The sequence below is a fragment of the Mobula birostris genome, chromosome 9 (genome assembly GCF_030028105.1).
Source record: "Mobula birostris isolate sMobBir1 chromosome 9, sMobBir1.hap1, whole genome shotgun sequence".
Classification (NCBI taxonomy): domain Eukaryota; kingdom Metazoa; phylum Chordata; class Chondrichthyes; order Myliobatiformes; family Myliobatidae; genus Mobula; species Mobula birostris.
In genome coordinates this window covers 68,091,742-68,115,943 of record NC_092378.1, presented here as the reverse complement: position 1 = coordinate 68,115,943, position 24,202 = coordinate 68,091,742, and positions in this window count along the sequence as shown.

The window sequence follows — 24,202 nt, the reverse complement described above, 5'->3', positions numbered from 1 at the left end:
TGCTGCAGTGAAGCATCCCCACAGCATTATGCAGACATCACCAGGCTTCATGTAGGGATGTGGTGTTTTTGATGATGTGCAGTGTTTGGCTTATGCCAAACGTAGCATTTAGTTTGTTAGCCAAAAGCTCAATTTTGGTTTCATCAGGTCATAAAACCTTCATCCTACTGACTTCAGAGTCTCCCACATGCTTTCTGGTAAACTCTAGTCAAGATTTCATGTGAGTTTTTTTTTCCAACAGTGGCTTTCTCTTTGCCACTCTCCCATAAAGCTGCAACTGGTGAAGCTCCCAGGCAAAAGTTGTTATATGCACTGTCTCTCCCATCTCAGCTACTGCAGCTTGTAACTCCTCCAGAGTTATCATGGGTCTCTTGGTGGCCTCCCTCACTAGTCCCCTTCTTGCATGGTCATTCATCTTTTGAGGATGACCTGCTCTAGGCAGATTTACAGCTGTGCCATATACTTTCCATTTCTTGATGATTGACTTAACTCTACTCTAAGGGATATTCAGTAACTTGGAAATTTTGTTGTATCCATCTCCTGATTTGTGCTTTTCAATAGCCTTTTCGTGGAGTTGCTTGGAGTGTTTTTTGTCTTCATGGTGTAGTTTTTGTCAGGATACTGACTCGCCAGCAGTTGGACCTTCCAGATACAGGTGTATTTTTACTATAATTAATTGAAACACCTTTTAACTCCTTTTAACTAATTATGTGACTTCTAAAAAATTTGACTGCACCAGTGATGATTTGATGTGTCACATTTAAGAGGGTGAATACTTATGCAATCAATTATTTTGTGTTTCGTGTTTATAATCAATTTAAATCATTTTGTAGGGATCTGTTTTCACTTTGACATGAGTCTTTGTTGATCAGTGTCAAAAAAGCCAAATTAAATACACTGTGATTCAATGTTGTAACCCAATAAAGCATGAAAACCTCCAGGGTTCTGGGGGGGTGGGGGGGGAGGTGCTGTGTGAGTACTTCTGATAGGCACTGTATATGGATGCCTCACAGAAGGAGTTCTGGTTGGTGGGTCAACACCACAATGGAGCAGCTGGACTGATTTAACTGTTTCAGTGCAGTAATATAGTGTCATTCCATCTGCATGGAGATAATATGTCATCTTCGGCTCACTGGGATATACCCCGGCTTCATGCATGGAACAGTACAGGACGGGAATGACTCAACCTCTCCTTGTAGCTTATACCCCCTGAACCACGCAGCATCCTGGTGAATCTCTTCTGCACCCTCTCCAAAGCCTTCACGTTATTTCTGTAATGGAGTGACCGGAACTGCACACAATACTCAGTAACCAAGGTTTAATACACTGCAACATGAACCAAAGTTTTATCCAGCTTCCACATTATACGATGAGAGAAGCTGCGTTATCTCGGATCAGCTTGTGACCAGTCTGGTCTACTGCCCCAGATATTGCAAACACTCATAGCCGGGAAGGATGCAGAGGACAGGTCATGTAACTTGGAGGCTGCCAGTGGGTCTGAGCACCTACAAGTCCTCAGGCAGTGTCATGCACAGGCCCCACCCCTAGGATGCCATGCCAGTGGTTTTGACAGCCCCAGGCCAGGCTTTACCTTCTGTCAAAGCTCCCGCTGCTTTGAACAGTGCTTAAGTGTGCCTTGAAGTTCAGCACTCACTACAGTCTGCGACTCTGGGTCAGGGACTGGATGTTGGAGGCCTGATGTCTGAGAGTCTGGGTCTAAGGACTGGAGGCCTGGGGGCAGCCTGTCCTGGGGCTGGACAGCACAAGAGCAGACCCTTTGGCCCTTGATACTGTGCCAAACTAATTAAACGAGTAACTGAATGCCTAACTAAACTGATCCCTTCTGTCTATGAAATGTCCATATCCCTCTACCCTCTGCACATTCACATGCCTGACTAGAAGATGCTTAACCACCTCTATTGTATCTGCCTCCACGACCACCCCAGGCAGCCCATTTCAGGGACCCACCACTCTCTTGCTTCACACACCTCCCTTGAACGTAATCCCTCTCACCTTAATGCATGCCTTCTGGTATCAGACATATTGATCCTAGCAACAATTACTGGCTATCTTCTCTATCTGGGCCTCTTATAACCTCTCTCAAATCCCCTCAGCCTCCACCACTCCAGAGAAAACAACTCACTTTGGCCTAACGTCTCCTTATAGTGTCTGCCCTCTAATCCAGGCAGCATCCTGATAAACCTCTTCTGCACCCTCTCCTAAGCCTCCACATCCATCCTATAACAGGGTGACCAGCACTGAATGCAATACTCTAGGTGTGGCCTAACCAGGGTTTTATAAAGCTGCAACGTGAACATAATACTTTGACAAAGTATACGTGCTCTTTACCACCCTACCAACCTGTTCAGCCACTTTCAGGGAGCTATGGACTTGGACTCCCAAAATCTCACTGTACATCAATAGTCCGCAGGGTTTGCATTAACTGCGTACAGCCCTTTTACATTTGATTTCTCTAAGTACGACACCTTGGGATTTTGACCAGGTTAAACTCCTCCTACCATTTCTCCTTCCATATCTGCAACTGATTTCCAGAGATGTGTATCTAGCAACTAAAAACTATGAAATCTAGAGATTGTGCAGAGAAGATTGGATGGCTGACAAGAAACGAAGAGTAGACATGAAAAGATCTTTTCCTGATTGACAAGAAGTAACAAGTGGTACGCCACAGGGATTAATGCTTGGGCGTCAGTTTTTACAATTTATATAAAATGACTTGGATGAAGACCAACTCATTACTAAAATCGCCAACGACTCAAAAACAGAGGAAAACACACTGAAGAAGAACATAAAGAGGATATAATGGGATACAAAAAGGTTAAGTGAGTGAATAAAGATCTGGCAAATGGAGCGATGTGTGGGAAAATGTGACATTGTCTACTTTGGCATAAAAAATAAAAAGGAAGCATCTTATCTAATTGGTGAGAGATTGCAGAATGCTGAGATGTAGAGGTACCTGGATGAACTGGTATGTAATTTTCAAACAGCTAGCCTGCAGGTGCAGCGTGTAATTAAGTAAGCTGATGGAATGGTATTGTTTATTGCAAGGGGAATTGAATACGCAAGTAGGAAGCTTATACTTGGTATAAGTAGCAAAACAGTGAGACCATTACTGGAGAACTATGTACACTTGGCCTCTATATTTAAGGATATTAGTGTGTAAGAATCAGTTCCGATAAGGTGAGAGGCAATTTGACCGCAATACACAGAAGAATACAACACAGGACTGGCCTTTCAGCCCACAATGTTTTGCCGAACTAATTAGACCATAAAACCATGAGACGTAGGAGAAGAATTAGATTATTCTGCAAATCAAATCTGTTCTGCCATTCCATCATAGCTGATTTATCATCCATCTCAACCCCATTCTCCTGCCATCTCTCTCTGTAACCTTTGTCACCCTTACTAATGAAACCCCCTGGTTTCCTTGGCTGTGCAAGTCCAGGGAAGACACACTCTGGTCCTGCCAAACCTGTGAGACTGAGACGACTCTCCCACCTCAAACCCCGGAATGTGTGGATACTGCTACCCTGTTACAAATTAATGCCGCGAAATAACAGACAGTACACTGCATGCGATTAAAGGAATTATATTTATGAGTTTTAGCATAACTAAAGGGTTAGTAAAGAAAACAAAAAGAAAAGAGCCCATTTTAATTAAACAGTCAAGCGTGCACAAGTTGGAGCTCAATGTTTCATCGATATTCACTGATCTTCAATCGATCTCAGCACTTGGCTTCATCGAATCACAGTCCCACACCGGGTCGAATCCTACGACCTGTTCTCTCCAGCATCTTCTCTTTTCATCTCCCGCCAAACAAAAACCCCAAGCCCAACTTTAGTGCCCTTCACCAAAAACCTCTCCCCAGTTCCACCATCCTAATTGGACGGCACACACTCCTCAGCATCCCTTATCTTCAACAATAAGCCAAACAGGCTGAAAACAGAACAGACTGCTCTTACAGAACTGCTGAATGAAATACATACAGCATTAACAGCAAAAATGTTAACCAGGGCATTCCACTAATTAACAACCTCTCCACCTGCGCTTTAAATATACTCAACCACTTGGGCTCCACGGCTTCCTACAGCATTGAATTCTACAGCTTCACCATCTTCTGGCTAAAGAAGTTCCTCCTGGTCTAAAGGGGACATCCTATTCTGAGGCTGTGCCCTCTGGTCCTAGACTCCCTCACTATAGGAAGCATTCTCTCTCTCCACATCCACTCTAGAAACATAGAAACATAGAAAATAGGTGCAGGAGTAGGCCATTCGGCCCTTCGAGCCTGCACCGCCATTTATTATGATCATGGCTGATCAGCCAACTCAGAACCCCGCCCCAGCCTTCTCTCCATACCCCCTGACCCCCGTACCCACAAGGGCCATATCTAACTCCCTCTTAAATATAGCCAATGAACTGGCCTCAACTGTTTCCTGTGGCAGAGAATTCCACAGATTCACCACTCTCTGAGTGAAGAAGTTTTTCCTAATCTCGGTCCTAAAAGGCTTCCCCTTTATCCTCAAACTGTGACCCCTTGTTCTGGACTTCCCCAACATCGGGAACAATCTTCCTGCATCTAGCCTGTCCAATCCCTTTAGGATTTTATACGTTTCAATCAGATCCCCCCTCAATCTTCTAAATTCCAGCGAGTACAAGCCCAGTTCATCCAGTCTTTCTTCATATGAAAGTCCTGCCATCCCAGGAATCAATCTGGTGAACCTTCTTTGTACTCCCTCTATGGCAAGGATGTCTTTCCTCAGATTAGGGGACCAAAACTGCACACAATACTCCAGGTGTGGTCTCACCAAGGCCTTGTACAACTGCAGTAGTACCTCCCTGCTCCTGTACTCAAATCCTCTCGCTATAAATGCCAGCATACCATTCGCCTTTTTCACCGCCTGCTGTACCTACATGCCCACTTTCAATGACTGGTGTATAATGACACCCAGGTCTCGTTGCACCTCCCCTTTTCCTAATCGGCCACCATTCAGATAATAATCTGTTTTCCTATTTTTGCTACCAAAGTGGATAACTTCACATTTATCCACATTAAATTGCATCTGCCATGAATTTGCCCACTCACCCAACCTATCCAAGTCACTCTGCATCCTCTTAGCATCCTCCTCACAGCTAACACTGCCACCCAGCTTCGTGTCATCCGCAAACTTGGAGATGCTGCATTTAATTCCCTCATCCAAGTCATTAATATATATTGTAAACAACTGGGGTCCCAGCACTGAGCCTTGTGGTACCCCACTAGTCACTGCCTGCCATTCTGAAAAGGTCCCGTTTATTCCCACTCTTTGCTTCCTGTCTGCTAACCAATTCTCCATCCACATCAATACCTTACCTCCAATACCGTGTGCTTTAAGTTTGCACACTAATCTCCTGTGTGGGACCTTGTCAAAAGCCTTTTGAAAATCCAAATATACCACATCCACTGGTTCCCCCCTATCCACTCTACTTGTTACATCCTCAAAAAATTCAATGAGATTCATCAGACATGATTTTCCCTTCACAAATCCATGTTGACTTTGTCCGATCATTTCACCACTTTCCAAATGTGCTGTTATCACATCTTTGATAACTGACTCCAGCAGTTTCCCCACCACCGACGTTAGGCTAACCGGTCTATAATTCCCCGGTTTCTCTCTCCCTCCTTTTTTAAAAAGTGGGGTTACATTAGCCACCCTCCAATCCTCAGGAACTAGTCCAGAATCTAACGGGTTTTGAAAAATTATCACTAATGCATCCACTATTTCTTGGGCTACTTCCTTAAGCACTCTAGGATGCAGACCATCTGGCCCTGGGGATTTATCTGCCTTCAATCCCTTCAATTTACCTAACACCACTTCCCTACTAACATGTATTTCGCTCAGTTCCTCCATCTCACTGGACCCTCTGTCCCCTACTATTTCTGGAAGATTATTTATGTCCTCCTTAGTGAAGACAGAACCAAAGTAATTATTCAATTGGTCTGCCATGTCCTTGCTCCCCATAATCAATTCACCTACCTTGGCCTTTAGCCTTCTCTGCTGCAAGTAAAGAGAACCAACCCTTTAATTCTGGAATCAATTCAGTAGAAACTTACATAATTGCTATCAAAGCATCCAATGGTCTGGAAGGACATTTAAATTACTCTCACAGAAAGGGTGCAGGTTCCCACTGTTGAACCCTCGTTTAACATTTCAATTCAAATCGAAGATTTTACATGAAGGGTTTTTCAAGTACAGAATGCCATTCTCTGGTCTAGCATCCTTAGGACAAAACTAGGTCTAGATCACAGAAGATCTAGACCTCAGAAATTGCCCCTGAACGTCTTTCTCTGAGCAGGAGAAATGTTATTTAGAAGTACGGACACTCCCAAGTCATGCAAGAGCTCTAGGAAATAAAAAACATTGCACTGTTCAGTTAATTGCCTACAAATTGGTACAGATCTCAGTTAATTTTTGAACTCAGTTAGATCTTGCCTTGAATGAGTTAATTAGTACAGATCAATACTACTGATTCAAAGATTCAGATTTATTTACCAAATGTATATCGAAACAGTGAAATGCATTGTTTGCTTTAGCAACCAACACAACCTAAAGATGTAAACACGAGGAAATCTGCAGATGCTGGAAGTTCAAGCAACACACATCAAAGTTGCTGGTGAACGCAGCAGGCCAGGCAGCATCTCTAGGAAGAGGTACAGTCGACGTTTCAGGCCGAGACCCTTCGTCAGGACTAACTGAAAGAAGAGATAGAAAGAGATTTGAAAATGGGGGGGGGGAGGGGGAGATCCAAAATTACAGGAGAAGACAGGAGGGGAAAGGATGGAGCTAAGAGCTGGAAAGTTGACTGGCAAAAGGCTAGAGAAGGGAGAGGATCATGGGACGGGAGGCCTAGGGAGAAAGAAAGGGGAGGGGAGCCCAGAGGATGGGCAAGGAGTTATAGTGAGAGGGACAGAGGGAGAAAAAAAAAAAAGAGAAATAAATAAATAAATAAGGGATGGGGTATGAAGGGGAGGTAGGGCATTAACGGAAGTTTGAGAAGTCAATGTTCATGCCATTAGGTTGGATGCTACCCAGACGGAATATAAGGTGTTGTTCCTCCAACTTGAGCGTGGCTTCATTTTGACAGTACAGGAGGCCGTGGATAGATATGTCAGAATGGGAATGGGATGTGGGATTAAAATGTGTGGCCACTGGGAGATCCTGCTTTCCCTGGCGGACAGAGCGTAGGTGTTCAGCGAAACGGTCTTCCAGCCTGTGTCAGGTCCCGCCAATATATAGAAGGCTGCATCGGGAGCACCGGACACAGTATATCATCCAGCCGACTCTCAGGTGAAGTGTCGTTGGGGGCAGCCTGTAAGTGTCTCCACATATTCCATTGCCAACATAGTATGCCTATAATTTTTTGCAGAACAAAGAACACAGAACACAACACGCAACAAAATAAGAGCAAAATAAGCCACTCTCCTCTCTCCACCCACACACACAGATAGGCCTCCAACCCCAGGACATGTCTCTGGGCCTCCAGTAGACTTGCAGACATCGAGTCTCCGGCTTCTGGACCTACCAACTTTGGTCTTCAACCTTCAGGCTTTGGTATTGACCCCTGGACTCTCCAGTCATGGGACCCTGAACTCCACGCCTCAAATTCTGCACTCACTCAAACTTCTAGCCCCAGGACTTAACACCCTAGGTGGTGGTGGTGGGGGGTGGTAGATGGGCAGGTCATCCAAGGGGTGCTCCGGACTCACAGGGATCCCTGGCTTTCAACAGCAGAATGCTCCAACCTCGACTCCACCACCAGCCCCTGCCCCTGACACTTCAAATACAGCCCCTGACCTCTAGCTCCCACTCATCCTCGTCCTTAAACCCTAACCTGATCCCCTAAATCCCTGTGCTGCCCCCAAAACCATCCCTAAAAACCTAAAAAAAAAACAACTAAGTCTAAGCCATGACCTCAACAGACGTCACAGCTTGGCAACCAGACCATGGGAGCTACCAAACTAGAGAGTTACAATCTGATCAATATACACAAAGATACTTCTGCTGTTTGACTGCAGTGACCACGCTCCCTAGCAATAACCTAACCAACGGAACAGGCTGAGCGAGCTAGGGCTTTTGTCTTTGGAGTAAAGGAAGAATTGACTTGATGGAGGTGTACAAGATGATGATAGGCATAGATCAAGTGGAGAGCCAAAAACTTTTTCTGAGAACATAAATGGCCAATATGAAAGGGCATAATTTTAACGCGATTGAAGGAGGCAGTTCAGAGGTAAGTTTTTTTTTCATGGAGAGTGGTGAGTGCATGGAACACACTACCAGGGATTGTGGTAGGTGTAGGTACATTAGGGACATTTAAGAGACTCTTTTGGTAAGACACATGAATGACAAAAACATGTAGGGCTATTTATGAGGGAAAGGTTAGATTGATCTTGGATCAGGTTAAAATGTTGGATCAACATTGTGGGCCCAAGGGCCATATTGCGCTATACTGTTATGTTCCATGTCACCTTGCAACTATCTTCCCTTCCACCATGAACCCAGGAACACTCTCTCAAACAGGATGTCTGGAAATGCTCCTAGTGTCCTCCAAATGAAGGAGCTCCCAATCTAACATTCCTAAATCAAATACAGAAATAAAGAAATATTATAGAAGATGAACAATGAGGCAGTATTCATGGTTTCATGGCAGAGGGGAAGATGCTGTCCTTAAAACATTGAGTGTGGGTCTTACCTGCTGGAAGTAACAAGGTGGCGCATATCCTAAATGATGAGGGTCCTTAACGAGAGATTAGATTAAATTATGAGGACACACAGTCCTCTTTTATTGTCATTTAGTAATGCATGCATTAAGAAATAATACAATGTTCCTCCAGAATGATATCACAGAAACACTAGACAAATCAAGACTGAAAAACTGGCAAAGACCATATAATTATAACATATAGTTACAACAGTGCAAATCAATACCGTAATTTGATAAAGAATAGACCATGGCACGGTAAAAAAAAAGTATCAACGTCTCTGGAAAGTCCCATCATCTCACGTAAACGGTAGAAGGAAGAAAAAAAACTCTCCCTGCCATGAACCTCCAGCGCTGCAATCTTGCCGATGCAGCACCCTGGAAGCACCCGACCACAGCCGGCACTTGAGTCCATCCGAAAACTTAGAGCCTCCGACACCGAGCACCAAGCACCATCTCTGCTGAGCGCTTCGACCCCAGCCCCGGCAACAGGCAATAGGCAAAGCCAAGGATTTGGGCCCTTCCCCTCCGGAGATTCTCGATCACACAGTAGCAGCAGCAGCGAAGCAGGCATTTCAGAAGTTTCTCCGGGTGTTCCTCCGTACTTCTCGCGTCCGTCTCCATCAAATCAGGATTGTGCACAGCCCCTACTTAACAAATATGATATCATTTCGGAGCAGCCGCGCGCGCTGCATCGTGCTGCCATCTTCTCCTCCCTACCCCAACTTCTTGAGACACTAGCTCTTGACATGTCCTCGCTGGTGGGGAAGTTTGTGCCCGTGGTGGAGAGGGCTGAGTCTAAAGCTCTCTGTAGTGGTTTGCAATTCTGTGAATTGGAACCTCCATCCCAGGCTACAAAGCAACCAGTTAGAATACTCTCCACAGTACATCCGTAGAAATTTTCAAGGGTACTTAGTGGCATGTTGAATCTCCTCAAGCCTCTTTGCCGTTGGATCAAAATGTTGGGCCAAGAATAGATCTTCTGAGATATCTCCAAATGATTTGTTCAAACCTCCCTGCAATATTATTGTAACACTATTTATTCCACGTGTGTCTTTGCATTAACTGTGGAATGATTCCAAGTATTTTGCTCATTTTTCCCAAGAAACTGTGTTGATTTTTTGCTGTCTACCTATGCCTTCCCTCATGAAAGCATTGGCAGGGACACTGTGGACACACAGCTTCACTGATCCAGGTGCAATGTAAAATGGCAAAGACCGGGCTTTTCAATTGTTGCTGGGCAATTAAAATTAATCTCCATAACAGCCGAGGAAAATTCAATCTGTTTTCAGTAAACCTGCTCTGGCCTCCATTTCAATTACAGGTGAATACCACAAGCACTCACTCCCAGATGTTCCAACTCATTAAAATGTATTTATTCAAGCATTTTTGCACCAGCCAACAAAAATCACCTGGGTGAATCAAACAGACAGTTTCACAAAACTATCACGAAAATATTTCGATTACATTTTCAAACATTCTGAGTTTGTTGAGTTCACGAGAGAGCTGCTTGCGTCACCTTGCAACCTGCAGTCTTAGGGAGTTAAGCTTAAACACACAGCTTAATCTTCCAGATAATGCAGAGATGATTGCTTCAATTAAAAATTCTTTTCTAAAAGAAAGAGATTCAAGGCAAGAGAAGACTCCAGTGCCCTACCTATGTATGATGTGCGATTGGTGCTCTGGGCTTGCATTCATTATAGTTCAGAAGAATGGGGGGTGAATCTCATTAAGATCTATCAAATATTGAAAAGCCGAGATACAGTCGATGTAGTGAGGATGTTTCTTATATTGGGGGAGTCTAGGACCGGAGCATGGACTCAGAAAAGAAGGCTGTCCCTTTAAAATAGAGGGGAGGAGGAATTTCTTTAGCCAAAGGGTGGTGAATTTGCGGTATTCATTGCTACAGACTACTGTGGAAGCTAAGTCACAGGGAGGAGAGAGAGCAGCGCGCTGCACGTGCGCAGCCCTCCGGTGAAAAATGATATTGTATCCGTTAAATAGGGGCCATGGACAATTCTGATTTGATAGAGACGGACACGAAAGCACAGAGGAACATCTGGAAAAATTTCTGAAACGCCAGTTCGCTGCTGTTGTTACTACGTGATCGGGAATATTTCGGAGGGAAGGCCTCAAAACCCCCGGCTTTGCCTGCTGTTGGCAACCGAGATGGAGGTCGAATCGTTCGGATAGAGATGGCGCTCAGTACTCGGTGCTGGAGAGCTGATCAGAGCTCGAAGTTTTCGGATGACTCAGAGTCGGACCGTGGTCGGGTATGGCAGGGAGAGTTTTTCTTCCTTCTCCCCTCTGCATGAAATGTGGGACATTTGAGAGACTTTGAATTTTTTTACTGTGCTCATGGACTTCTTCATCAAGTTATGGTATTGTTGCACTGTTGTAACTATATGTTATAACTATGTGGTTTTGTTAGCTTTTTCAGTCTTGGTCTGTCCTGTATTTTGTGATATCACACCTGAGGAAACATTGTATCATTTCTTAATGCATGCATTACTAAATGACAATAAAAGAGGACTGTGTGTCTTCATAATCTAATAATCTAATATTTACAGCAGAGGTTGACAGGTTCTTGATGATTCAGGGCATCAAAGGTTATGGGGAGAAGGCAGGAGAATGGGGTTGAGAAGGATAATAAATCAGCCACGATGGAATGGTGGAGCAGACTCAATGGGCCAAATCACTTAATTCTGTTCCTATGCTGTATGGTTTTAGCCAGTGGCTGCCAGATCTTAGAATTCTGCTTCATTTTGGTTAGGATCATGTTTGTCTGAATAAATGTGGACAGAATTGCTCTGAAGTCTGTCAAACAATGGAAAATAACCCCAAAAAGCAAATTGGAAGAACTCAGCATCTGCAGGGACAAAAGGGTGGTCGATGTTTTGGGTAGAGACCCTGGCCAATCTCGAAGATTTGCAGCACTTTCTCTGAGTTGAGGAGCAACTAATCAGTAAGAGGGGGTGAGTAAAAGGAGCTACCTTTCAGTCAGATCCGTGTTCAAGATTTAAAAAGCAGCGCTTCCAGCCAGTTTTCTCTGAGTTGGGACAATCCACATCAGGGGTGCATAAAAAGAGTTACTTCTTAATCAAGATTTAAAGGCAGAATTTTGTGGCAGTTTCTCTGAGTTGAGGAGCGACCAATTGGCAAGAGGGATTCATTAGAAAGGGGGAATACAAGTAATGCAGGTGCAAGCCGAGAGCTTATTCTTTGAGCAGACATTCATTTGAGTTGCCAGTCTTTAGAGTGGCTTTGGCTCATCAGGCTTGGGTGTGGTAAACTGTCTTGTAAGTTACTCTCTCTCTCTGTTCTTATTTGCTTATTCCTCATCTACTAGGGCATAGTAGTTCAGTGAGAATGGGTCCAGGAGCAGTGTTTTGTACTCTGTGGGATGCGGCAAGTCTGGGAGGCGTCCATTCTCCCAGATAAACGGATCTGCACCAGGTACACCGAGTTGCAGCTCCTGAGAGAAAGTATTAAGGAACTGGAGCTGCAGATCGATGACCTTCAGATTATAGGGGAGAATGAAGGGGTGACAGACAGGAGCTACAGGGAGGTAATCACCCCTAGTTGCAGGAGACAGGTGAATGGTCAGGAGAAGGAGGAGAAATGCACAGCCAGTGCAGAGTATACCTGTGGCCGTTCCCCTCAATAATAAGTATACAACTTTAGATACTATTGAGGGGGGCAGCCTACCAGGGAGAACCACTGGGTCTCTGGCACTGAGTCTGGTGCTGTGGCTCAGTAGAGCACAGAGGTGAAGAAGACAGCAGTGTTGATAGGAGACTCCTCAGTCAGAGGAACAGAGACGAGGTTATGTGGGTGTGATAGAGTATCCGGATGGTATGTTGCCTCCCTGGTGCCAGGATCAGACGTGCCTCAGATCAGGTCCATGGCATTCTCAAGGGTGAGGGTGAGCAGCCAGAAATCTTGTTACATATTGGAACTAATGACATGCAGGTAAGGAGGTCCAGAAGAGAGATTTTAGGGAGCTAGGTCGAAAGCTGAGAAACAGGACCTGCAGGGTAGTAATCTCTGGATTTCTGCCTGTGCCACCTGCCGGTGAGGGTAAGAATAGGATGACCTGGCAGGTGAATGTGTGGCTGAGGAACTGGTACAGGGGGCAGGGGTTCAGATTTGTGGATCACTGGCAACACTTCTGGGGCAGGTTTCAGCTCTACAAAAGGGGCAGGTTACACCTGAACACGAAGGGGATCAATATCCTTGTGAGCAGGTTTGCTAGAGTTGTCTGAGTGGGTTTTAACCCATTTGGCGAGGGGAAGGGAGCTGGAGGGATTGTGCTGAGGATGAGGTAGTTGGTTTACAAACAAAAGCAATTGTAGTCAGACTCCTAGCAAGGAGAGGCTCGTGATCAGCAAATTTGCAGTCAACAGGATGAATTGCAATGTAAAATGCGGACAAAATTGAAAAGGGTGAATACTGGACTGAAGGCGTTATATCTGAATGTGTACAGTTTATGGAACAAGGTTGATGAACTTGTAGCACAGTTACAGATTGGCATATATGATGTTGTAGGCATTACTGAATCATAGCTGAAAGAAGATTATAGCTGGGAGCTTAATGTCCAAGGGTACACACTGTATTGAACGGACAAGCAGGAAGGCAGAGGGTATGGCATTACTCTGTTGGTCAAAAATGAAATCAAGTCATTAGGAACAGGTGACATAGGGTCATAGTCATAGTTATACTTTATTGATCCTGGGGGAAATTGGTTTTTGTTACAGTTGACCATAAATAATTAAATAGTAATAAAACCATAAATAGTAATATGTAAATTATGCCAGGAAATAAGTCCAGGACCAGCCTATTGGCTCAGGGTGTCTGACCCTCCAAGGGAGGAGTTGTAAAGTTTGATGGCCACAGGCAGGAATGATCTCCTATGATGCTCTGTGTTGCATCTCGGTGGAATGAGTCTCTGGCTGAACGTACTCCTGTGCCCAACCAGGACATTATGTAGTGGATGGGAGACATTGTCCAAGATGGCATGCAACTTGGACAGCATCCTCTTTTCAGACACCACCGTCAGAGAGTCCAGTTCCATCCCCACAACATCACTGGCCTTACGAATGAGTTCGTTGATTCTGTTGGTGTCTGCTACCCTCACCCTGCTGCCCCAGCACACAACAGCAAACATGATTGCACTGGCCACCACAGACTCGTAGGACATCCTCAGCATCGTCCAACAGATGTTAAAGGACCTCATCTCCTCAGGAAATAGAGACGGCTCTGACCCTTCCTGTAGACAGCCTCAGAAGATGTTGAATCATTGTGGATTGAGCTAATTAACTGCAAGGATAACAAGACTCTGATGGGAGTTATATACAGACCCCCCAAACAGTAGTAAAAATGTGGTCTACAAATTACAACAGGAGATAGAAAATGCATGCCAAAAGGGCAATGTTACAATGGTCATGGGGATTTCAATATGCAGGTAGATTGGGAAGGTCATGCTGGTGCTGGATTCCAAGAGAGGGAATTTCTAAAATGCCTTTGAGATGGCTTTTTAGAACAGCTCATGGTTGACCCCGCTAGGAGATCAGCTATTCTCAATGGCATAATCAACCAGAATTGATTAGAAAGCTTAAGGTGAAAGAACCCTTGGGGGAAAGTGATCATAATATGATAGAATTCACCCTGGAATTTGAGAAGGAGAAGCTAAATTCAGATGTATCAGTATTACAGTGGAGTAAGGAGAACTACAGAGGCATGAAAGAGGAGTTGGCTAGAATTGATTGGTAAAGAATTGGTAAAGGGTTGGCGGGGATGACAGCACAGCAGCAATGGCTGGAAATTTTTAAAGCAATTCAGAAGGCAAAGGATATATACATCCTAGCGCGGAAGAAGTACTCGAAAGGCAAGATGACACAACCGTGGCTAACAAGAGAAGTCAAAACCAACATAAAAGCCAAAGAGAGGCATATAATAGAGCAAAAATTAGTGGGAAGTTAGAGCATTGGGAAGCTTTTAAAAACCAACAGAAAGCAACTAAAAAGTCATTAAGAAGGTAAAGATGGAATACAAAAGCAAGCTAGTTAATAACATTAAAGAGGATACCAAAAGTTTCTTTTAAAGTGTAAAAGAGAGGTGAGAGTGGATATCGGACCACTGGAAAACTATGCTGGAGAAGTAATAATGTGGGACAAGAAAATGATGGATGAATTGAATAAGTATTTCACTGTGGAAGACATTAGCAATATAGTGGAATTTCCAGGTGTCAGGGATCATGATGTATGTGAAGTTACCATTACTAGGCAGAAGGTTTTTGGGAAACTGAAAATTCTGAAGATAGATAAGTCACCTACACCAGAAGGTCTACATCCCAGGGTTCTGAAAAAGGTGGCAGAAGAGATGGTGCAGGCATTAGTAATGATCTTTCAACAATCACTAGATTCTGGAATGATTCCCAAAGACTGCAAAATTGCAAATGTCACTCAAAGGAGATTCACGAAAATGATTCCAGGATTAAAGGTTGTCATATGAAAAGTGTTTGATGGCTCTGGGCCTGTATTCACTAGAGTTCAGAAGAATGAGGGCTGATCTCTTTAAAACCTATCAAATGGTGAAAGGCCTTGATAGAGTGGATGTGGAGAGAATATTTCCTATGGCGGGAGAGTCTAAGACCACAGGACACAGCCTCAGAACAGAATGGAGATGAGGAGGAGTTTCTTTAGCCAGAGAATAGTAAATCTGTAGAATTTGTTGCCACAGGCAGCTGTGGAGGCTGCCTTTATGTATATTTAAGGTAGAGGTTTTTAATTTCATTTTATTTAGAGATACAGCATGGAACGGGCCCTTCAGACCCTTTGAGCTGTGCTGCCCAGCAACCCATCTAATTAACTCTAGCTTAATCACAGGACAATTGACAATGACCAAATAACTTACCAATACGTACATCTTTGTACTGCGGGAGGAAATCGGAGCACCCAGAGGAAAGCCATGTGTGGGGAGGGAAACGTACAAACTCCTTACAGACAGTGCCAGAATTGAACCTTGAACTCCCACATCCTGAGCCGCACCCCCCCCACCCCCCCATCATGGTAGTTCTTGCAGAAGTCCTCTTTCATCAACTCCTTTACTCACCACTCATGAAATGCACAATGTCATATTGTATAGCCTGATTGTAATAATGCACTGGAATGACCAAAGATGACTCACAAAACAAACTCCAGTATTAGGAAAGGGGACTAGGAGGGTTTTCATAAACTTCAAAGCCTTCAGTTATTAAATTGCTCCCAAGATACAGGGTGGAGAACCCTTGCAGAATGTGAGCTCTTGCCAATGCTCAGTCCGGCAACAACTAAGATTTAGTAAAGCAAGCCCTGTTTACAGCACAACTCAGGCTTGTCTTGAAAATTAAAACATACTGATTTTAATCTGTTTCTTAACAGAGGATGTCAGGATCAGTACTGGCTAGCTGACACAACTTACATTCCTATCATCCACCTATAGTTGTAATGAATTGATAGATTCTTGATTGGTCAGGGCATGAAGGGGTACGGGGAGAAGGCAGCTGAGAGGAGAAATGGATCAGCCATGATGAAAAGGCGGAGTAGACTCGATGGGTCAAATGGCTTAATTGCGCTCCCATGTCTTATGGTCTTATGGTCTAACCTGATATTGCTCCAGACCAACAGTGCCTGTTTCCATCAAGATAAAGATTTAACAATTAGCTTTATTTGGTACATATACATTGAAACAAACAGTGAAATGCACTATTGTGTCAACAACGAACACAGTCTGAGCATGGCCTGGGAGGAGAGTCACCATGATTCTGGTGCCAACAATGCATGCCCACAACCTCCGAACCCTCACTAACCTGCACATCTTTGGAAAGTGGGAGGAAACCGGAGCAGACAGAGGAAACACACACAGTCACAGGGAGAATGTTATGCTAGCAGCTATACTACCGTGCTGTCCCCAAGATTTGCTTTTATTTGTCACATGTACATCGAAACATAGAGTGAAATGCGTTGTTTGCATCAACAACCAACACAGTCTGAGGAAGCGTCACCACGCTTCCAGCGTTAATATAGCATGTCCACAACCTACTAACCGGAACTAATCCATACATCTTTGGAATGTGGAAGCCCACAGAGAAAACCCAGGAAGTCATGGGAATGACATACAAACTCCTTACACACGGCAGCAGGAATTAAAATCCGATTGCAAGCATTGTAAAGCACTACACAAACCATTAAGCTACCTTGCCACCCTTAAATAATAACTTCAGCAAGCAGTGTTAAAACCTGCACAAGATCCACAAACAGGACTGTCCTGTTTCTACCTGCTCGTGTTCCACCAAATTTTACCCCATACATTGGCTCTGTCCTGTCTCCCCTTGTCCAGTCCTTTCTCACCTCCATCTGGGACTCTTTTCATGCCTTTCACCATTTTGGATAACATCTAGTTCACCGCCCTAGCTGCCTCTTTGCACCATGGTTGCCCTATCTTTCATTAAGAATCAACTTTATTCCGATATACATTGTTATGCCAAACCAATTTAATTAGTAGTGGAATGACTAAGTAAACCAATCTCTTCCACCTACACAATGTCCATATCCTTCTATTTTCCTCACCCCAGGCAGCACATTCCATACCCATCACTCCGTGTAAAAAAAAAACTTGCCCTTCACATCTCCTTTGAAATTACACCCTCTCATCTTAAATGCATGCCCCCAGTATTAGACATTTCAACCCTTGGAAAAAAAAAGAACAGTCTACCTGCTCTATAGACTTTTCTAAATGGGGAGAAAATTCAAAAATCAGAGGTGCAAAGAGACTTGGGAGTCCTCCTACATGTATTGTCACGTGCAAAAGTTACTGGAGAATTTGCAAGTGGGATTAAGTGGAGTGATATTTGGAAAGTTGGCTTTTTAAAGTGTAATTTAGCAAGCAAATCACATATGGATGGTGTGCAAAAGCTCTGGTGAGAAAATCCTTCATTACCCGCTTTAGGCCTGCTATGTATGTTTTGTGAGAGTGCACATGAATGAGAGCGAAAACAATCAAACCCAGAGGAGATCATAGTTCTTATTGACAGTGTTTTGTTAGCTATTAAAATGAATACCTCTATATATAAAATTCAGTGTGCACATGTTGTCACTAGGCAAAAAAATTGCACAGCACAAGATTTTTGGGCACACTGATCATACAGATTAGATGGAAGACTGGTCTTCTGGATCATCTTGAGAACCGGGTTAGCCTCTCTGGTAGTGCCCTTAATTGGTTTCGTTCATATATGTTAGAGAGGAAATGTTTTTGTTGTGTTTTGGAGACCATTTTTCTAAGAAATACGATGTACCTTTTGGTGTTGCTCAGGGAAACCGTCTTGGTCCCCTACTCTTCACCTTATACATGCTCCTCTTAAGAGACATCATTAGAGACCATAACCTTGATTTCCACCATTATGCAGATGACACTCAATTGTATATCTCAGTTGAGCCTGTTGATAACACCCCATCTTCTCTGACTTCTGCTATGGCTACAATAAACAAATGGATGAGCAATAATTTCCTAAAACTAAATGAGGATAAATCCAAAGACTTTTAGTTTGTCTCAAAGCTAAAAGAGATACATTTCCTGATAAACTTGGGAACTTGGCTCCCTTTGTAAAATCAGAAGAAGCTTGGGCAGTATCCTTGATTCAGGTTTGAATTTTAAATCCCACATAAAGAAGGTGACCAGAGATGAACCAATTAGCTGGAATCTACTATATTAAGCAGTCCTGATGAGGGGTCTCGGCCAAAACCTCTCCATAGATGTTGCCTGACCTCCTCCAGCATTTTGTATGTGTTGCTCTAGGTTTCCAGCATCTGCAGAATCTCTTCTGTTTCCAATTTCTTATGCTCTTTTGTTTTGATGGATTAATTTTCGCATCCTTGCAATTAAACTGCAGGTATTCATTCTGAGTGGAGACTGGAAGCTCACCTTTGCCCCACCTGCCCTGGTTCCAGAATTACACTTTGAGTATGTCAAAGCCTGAAGGCGAGAGGACGGTTCATAAATCTGGCAGCACTGAAGAGAATTCAATTGGAAGTTGTAAATTAATTTTGTACTTAGCTCTCAATTCAATTTATTAATTTAGCAGTTCTAGGCTGCCAGCTTAGGAAAATAGAATGCATAGTTAATGAAACCCATGGATAGGCAGGAGCAGGCTGCAAGGATCGACAGAGGCTCTCAAGATAAAAGATTATTTAATAAGGAACAAAGACAGTAAAATAAACTCATTGTAGTTGCCGAGCAGAGTGAAATCTCTGCCGGTCTCCTTCCTGTTTCTTCAAAATCTGGAGAGGCTGTAGCCTCCATTAGAGAATACAACCTGCGAGAGCTTGGAAAAACCCGGTCTGTTTTCCCTGGAGTGTCAGAGGGTGAGTCAAAGCAAATTTATTATCAAGGTACATCTATGTCATCAATGACTATCTAGAGATTAATTTTCTTGCAGGTATTTACAGGAAAATCAAGAAATACAATAGAATTTACAAAAAGCTATACATAAAGACTGATAAACAACCAAAGTGCAACAGAAGTCAAATGGTGAACTAAAAAATAAATAAATACCACTGACAACATGAGTTGTAGAGCCCCTGACAGTGCATCTGCAGGTTGTGGAATCAGTTCAGCGATGAGGTGAGTGAAGTTATTCACACTGGTTGAAGGGTAATGACTGGTGGTACAGCACCTAAGCTACTGTCCCATCTGCCTGATGGCAAGAAGGGAGAAGTGGCCTGGATGGTGCGGCAGGGTGGGGGGTGGGGAGGGGGTGTCTTCGATGATGAATACCTGTGGCAGTGCTCCTTGGAAATGTGCTCAATGGTGGGGAAGGCTGTAACCACCACTTTCTTATAAAATTAAGAGAGGTAAGAGGGTAGATTGCCAGAAGGTATTTCCCAGGGTAAAAATGTCAAGTACCAGAGGATATGCATTTAAGGTGAGAGGGCTAGGGTTTAAGGAGGGATAAAGGTGTGCGGGGTATTGTTTTTGCACTGAGGGTGATGGTGGAAGCAGATACAACAGAGGTTTTGAATATGGAGGAAATGGAGGGATATGGATCATGTGCAGGCTAGAGTGCTTTAGATTTTTAGATTTCGATTTAGAGATACAGCACAGTAACAGACTCTTCCAGCCCAACAAGCCTGCACTGCAAAATTACACCATGTGATCAAATTAACCTTGGAATGTGGGAGGAAACCAGAGCACCCAGAGGAAACCCATGAGGGTCACAGAGAGAATGTACAAACCCATTACAGACAGTGGTGGGAATTGAACCCACGTACCTGGCACTGCAATAGTGTTACATTAACCGCTACCCTAATTCAACGTTGTATTCAGCACAGACATTGTGGGCCAAAGGGCCTGTTTCTCTGCCTTACTGTTCTGTGTTCGACGTTCTGATATGGAATTTCACTCATGAAATCCAACCTTCTCTCCTGGGAGGTTTGCCGGCGCCATGCTGGAACTTACCCCTCTGAAAAGCACCACTGTAAAGATATACCTGTTCATTTTATCACATTGTCTGAAAGAAGTGGCTGTATGCAAACTGATAGACATGTTACGAAAGCACATTCACCTCACAACATATTTCCATGGCTGACAGGTCATCTTGAGGCTGCGAATACATGCAAGTGGTTTCCCTCCTTCTGCCTTGTCTCCATGACAACCATATTTTACACGGATGCTCCGTACCTTCTCTGCAATGACCAGCCCCCTTCGTCTATTGTGTCTGCTTTGTACGCTGCCACCTAATTAGGTGTGATTGTCTCATTAACTAGTGCTAAGCGTTCATCAATTGACCTTGGGATCACCCTGCTAGTACTGGACCCGTTAGCTCTCTAAAACGCAGGATGGAATTGTGCCATTAACAACCTGACTTACTGTCATCTCAGAATCCGATTGAAGCTGGATTTAAACACAATGCTCTTGCTGATAAGTCACTGTATTACTGAGAGATTTGTACTCCTTTGAATGAGATGTTAAAGGCAAGTGTAAAATAATGATTTGAATTGAAACAAACCCTTCTCTGTAGTCTACGCTAAAGATACTTAGTTATGGACACTGCTCACTATTTCTGCTCACTTTTGCACCGGTTATTTAATTTTTATACATTTTATTATAATTTACACTATTTTTTGTACTGTACTGTACTGTTGTCTCAAAACCACAAATTTCACGACATTGAGTTTAAGAGCCAAGAGGTAATGTTACAGCTTTATAGGACCCTGGTCAGACCCCACTTGCAGTACTGTGCTCACTTCTGGTCACCTCACTACAGGAAGGATGTGAAAACCACAGAAAGGGTGCAGAGGAGATTTACAAGGAGGTTGCCTGGATTGGGGAGTATGCCTTATGAGAATAGGTTGAGTGAACTTGGCCTTTTCTCCTTGGAGTGACAGAGGATGAGAGGTGACCTGACAGAGGTGTATATGATGATAAGAGGCATTGATCGTGTGGATAGTCAGAGGCTTTTTCCCAGGGCTGAAGTGGCTAGCGCAAGAGGGCACAGTTTTAAGGTGCTTAGCAGTAGGTACAGAGGAGATGTCAAGGGTAAGTTTTTTACACAGAGAGTGGTGAGTGCGTGGAATGGGCTGCCAGTGACGGTGGTGGAGGCAGATACAATAGGGTCTTTTAAGAGACTCTTAGATAGGTACATGGAGCTTAGTAAAATACAGGGTTATGGGTAACACTAGGTAATTTCTAAAGTAAATACATATTCGGCACAGCATTGTGGGCCGAAGGGTCTTTATTGTGCTGTAGGTTTTCTATGTTTCTATTTGTCAGTGTTGATAAACCTGATTCTGATTTTATTTTGTCGTGTGCATTTCTGGTCACCCCATTATAGGAAAGACGTGGGAAGTCTTTGGAAGGACTACGGAAGACGTTGCTGCCTGCATTCGATGGTATAAGCTACAGGAGAAGCTGGACAAGCTAGGGTTGTTTTCTCTGGAGTGGCAAAGGCTGAGGGGAGACTTGATAGAAGCTTATAGAGGCACAGATAGGGAAGACAGTCCGAATCTTTTTCCCAGAGAAGGTTCAAAGTAATGTTATCAAGGTACATACAGTTATATGTCACCAAGATTCATTTTCTTGCAGGCATTCATAGTAGAACAAAGAAGAACAATAGAATCAATGAATAACTACAGACCGATAAATTATGCAAATACAAACAGAAACAAGTAATTAATTAATTAATTAATTAACAGACAAACAAGCAAACTGAGACCATGATTTGAAGAGTCCTTGAAAGTGAGTCCAAAGGTTGTGTTCAGTGTACTGGTGAGAGAAGGGATTCATGCTAGTTCAGGAGCCTGACGTAGAGTACTGTGCAAAAGTCTCAGCTACATATACTGTATGTAGCTAGGGTGCCTTAGACTTCTGCCCAGTACTGCAGTAATTTTATGTATTGCACTGTCCTGCTGCCACAAAAAAATCATGACATATGTGAGTGATGATAAACCTGATTCTGATATGGGTCTCTATTATGGACTGAGAGTGGGAAGGGGACAGGGAAAGGGGAATAATGGTTGGGAAAGGGGAAGAGAGAGGGGAGCAATTGAGAAGCAGCAGAGAGACATTCTGTAATCAATAAACCAATTGCTTAGGATCAAATGACCTTGTCTGGTGTCTCAGGGCTGGTTGTGTCTACACCCCTCAGCCCTGCCTCCTCTATGTCACCTATCCCACACCCCTCATGTGGCGTCCTTTGCTCCCACCAGACTTACAAACATGCTCTCTGCTCCATTTTGACAAAGCCAGTATTGTGCAAAAGTCTTATGCACCCTAGGTATATAGTATATGTGCCTTAGACTTTTGCACAGTACGGTAATAACTGTTTCTGGACCTGGTGCTATGGGACCTAAGGCTCCCGTACCTGCTTCCTGGTGGCAGCAGCAAGAAGAGAACTTGGCCTGGATGGTGAGGGTCCTTTGGTGATGGATGATGCTTTCTTGTGGCAGCTTTTGTTGTAGAGGAGCTAAATGGTGAGGACAGCTTTTTCTGTGATGAACTGAGCTGTATCCACCTATTTCTGTAGACTTTTCCATTCTAGGGCACTCGTGTTTCCATACCAGATCATGATGCAACCAGTCAGGACACTGTCCGCTATGCATCTATAGAAGTTTGTCAGAGTTATATACGACATGCCAAATCTGTGCAAACTTTTAAGAAAGTAGAGGCGCTGTCGTGCTTTCTTTGAAATGAATTTACATGCTGGTCCCAGCGCAGATCTTCCTTTATGGTGTAACTGACCCTCTCCACCTGGCTCATGGACCCGTAATTTCTTCCTCCTGTAGTTCAGTAATTAGATGCTTGGTTTTGCTGACATTGAGTTAGAGGTTGTTGTTGTGGCACCACTCAACCAGATTTTCAATCTCCCCTTCCACATCCTTTTATTGGTGTATAGAATAATGGGGGGGGAGGTGTAGAGATAGGATGAATGCACACAGAATTTTTTCTAGGTTGGGGAATCATGAATTAGAGGGCATAGGTCTAAAGTGAGAGGAGAGAGACAGGAACCTAAAGGGCAACTTCTTCACACACAGGGCGGTCAGTATATGAAATGAGCTCCCAGGCATTCAAAGATCACCAAACAGAAGATCATAAATGTGATGTACAAAAAATAAGCATGGAATTCAGTTGAGGTCACTTATAACTGAGCTCAAAATACTCCTCTTTTTAAGGGCATCAAAGATTATGGAGAGAAGGCAGAACAATGGTGTTGAGGGCAATAATAAATCAGCAATAATTGAGCAGCAGAGCAGACTTGATGAGCTGAATAGCCGCACTCAGCTCCTATGTCATATGGTCCTAAACTCTCTGAAAGAGTCAAAATGTCCTTCAGAAGCCCATTCCAATCCAAAGTGATGTTCCATCGACCCACTCCACAGCAGAGCATATTGCCATGTTTAGTTCCTGTGTGCACTCAATAGCTTCTGCCAACTATGTTTGTGATTTATATGTCATGTTCCATTGAATTGCAAATAAATATTTCAATCAATTTCATCGCCGGGCTTTAATATTCTGCCATTCCCTAAGAGAACACAATAGAAAATTATATTTAATCCAGTAAGAAGATTATTGCAAGTCGAACAATTATAAATCCTTGGGGTTATCCAATTCCCCAATTCAATCAATGTAATGTGTGTATGACTTATTGGGTATCATCCAAAGATCACAACATGCTCTAAGTGTCTGCTTATAATATTTAGAGATATAGAGATATACAGTACAGAAGTAGGCCATTCGCCCACTGTATCAACCTTCTTACCCTGCCACACTGAACCCATTTGCCGCCATTGGGACCATATCCTATATTGGATTCTGATGTCTTTGATTCAAGGTTCTTTCGGAAGTCGAGAGAGAATAATAAAGTTTGTTGTTTCATAATTGTTTTATTAAGCGTGAATAGAACAAAAAGAATTGG